This window comes from Amphimedon queenslandica, unplaced genomic scaffold, assembly GCF_000090795.2.
Source record: "Amphimedon queenslandica unplaced genomic scaffold, v1.1 AMPQUscaffold_12763, whole genome shotgun sequence".
NCBI classification, from domain to species: domain Eukaryota; kingdom Metazoa; phylum Porifera; class Demospongiae; order Haplosclerida; family Niphatidae; genus Amphimedon; species Amphimedon queenslandica.
Window position 1 is genome coordinate 34,257 of NW_003547001.1, and position 2,096 is coordinate 36,352.

Below are 2,096 nucleotides of genomic sequence, written 5' to 3' on the forward strand. Positions count from 1 at the left end.
CCTGCGAAAAGAGCATGTGACCATCCGGTCCTGCCCTGTTTCCAATCCATGTACGTATAATATCTATGGTTAGACGCTGGGCGACTGAGCTCATTTCTAGACGACATGGCTGAAGCTAGGGCTAAAGAAAGGCAGCAAGTTCAATCGTGTTTGGATGCATTTAAAATAGGAGATTATGACGAAGCTGTTCGGTTACTAGGTTTGGCTGATCCTACCTTACTTGGCCAGTATGTGTCTGGCCTGATTTATGACTGTATTAGTCATGATTGGTTAGATGTTACAAGAGATCTCGTCACTAAGTACCTCTTTGATCCACAAAAACACTACTACTATACTCGTGAATCCTGTCTTTCTATTGCTGCTAAAGGTAATCACGTTGATATAGTTGAGTATCTTATTAAAGAGTGTGGCTGTGATCCAATGATGAAGACTACTACTGGGTTTGGCAAGACTAGTACTGATCCTGTTCTTCATTATGTAGCTAGTGAAGGATTACTTGATGTCTTGAAGTGTATGGTCATGAACATTAATGGTCATATAATGGATAAACAATATCGTGATAACCGTGGCCGGACTGTTCTTCATCATGCTGTTAAACACATAGATGTTGTAAAGTACCTCATTAATGAGTGTAATTCTGATATAATAATGACTCCTGATAAAGATGGAAATACTATTCTACATGCTGCAGCTAGTGAAGGATTACTTGATGTCATGAAGTACCTCATTAATACTCATCAATGTAATCCAATGACAATTAACAAAAATGGTGAGACCATTCTTCATTGTGCTGTTAAACACATAGATGTTGTAAAGTACCTCATTAATGAGTGTAACTGTAATATAATGACTCCTGATAAGGATGGACGATCACCTCTTCATGCTGCTGCCTTGTGGGGTACACCTGAAGTTATTGAATTCTTACTGTCAACTGGTAATTGTGATCCTTTGGCTAAAGACAAGCAGTGGAAGCAGACACCATTACAACTAGCTAAAGAGAGATGGTATGATAGTGATACTGTCATTGCTATCTTCACGAAGTTTGTTAGCATTAAAATATCTCATCCAATTGATTCTTATGTTAACGTTCTCCTTGTGGGTAATCCTGGAGCTGGTAAAAGTACTCTTAGTCATGTCATCAATGACACAGCTACTGGTTCTATTACTTTTGGTTCCTTTAGAAATGTTGGAGGGGTAGTACCAGATACTGCTGGCATCATTCCTTATAAACTACAACACAGGACACTAGGTAACATCATTCTTCATGATTTTGCTGGTCATCCAGAATACTACTCCAGTCACAGTGCTGTCATTGAGAATCTGTTACAAGGTTCTGGTGGTGTGTTCCTGATAGTAGTCAATATATTAGAGAAGGAAGCAGTGAAACAGCTTCATCAGTGGCTAACAGTTGTGAGAAATGAAGCACAAAAAGCTCTTGATCAATGCCATGTTATTGTAATAGTCAGTCATGTGGATGAGATAAGTAATCCTGTTGAAAGAAGGAGAAAGAAAGAAATACAGATTATTGTAATGGAAAAGTGTGATAGTGTGTTCTTAGATTGTCGTAAGCTTGGTGGGAATGGTGTGGATTCCTTCTTTAATGAGTTGTCTAGTGCCTGTGAGTCCATTCGTAGTACAAGTGGAAGGAATTTGAGTCTTTATTGTCATATGATGTATGGTCTACTGGAGGAAAGGAAAGAGAATATACTGACACTCTCTAATGTAATGTCTGCTGGTAAGGACAATTACATTATACCAGATAAGAGAGAAGATGTCTTGGATGTTCTTCATTTATTGCAGTCAACTGGTTTGATCAGTGTTCTTAAAAGTGAAGACAAGGTATGGGTTGTTGTGAATAAGGGTATACTACTAACTGAAGTTGATGGGATTCTCTTTGCTCCAAAAGAATTTAAAAAACACAATAACATTGCCAGCAATACTGGTATTGTTAGTGTGTCTAGTCTGACTAAACTCTTCTCTAAATATGATCCTGACATGTTGATCTGTTTCCTGAAGAACATGCAACTCTGTCAAGAATTGGATCCATCTTTCCTAAGAATAACAAACCTCCATCAGTTAGGAGTGGGAGAGGAGGA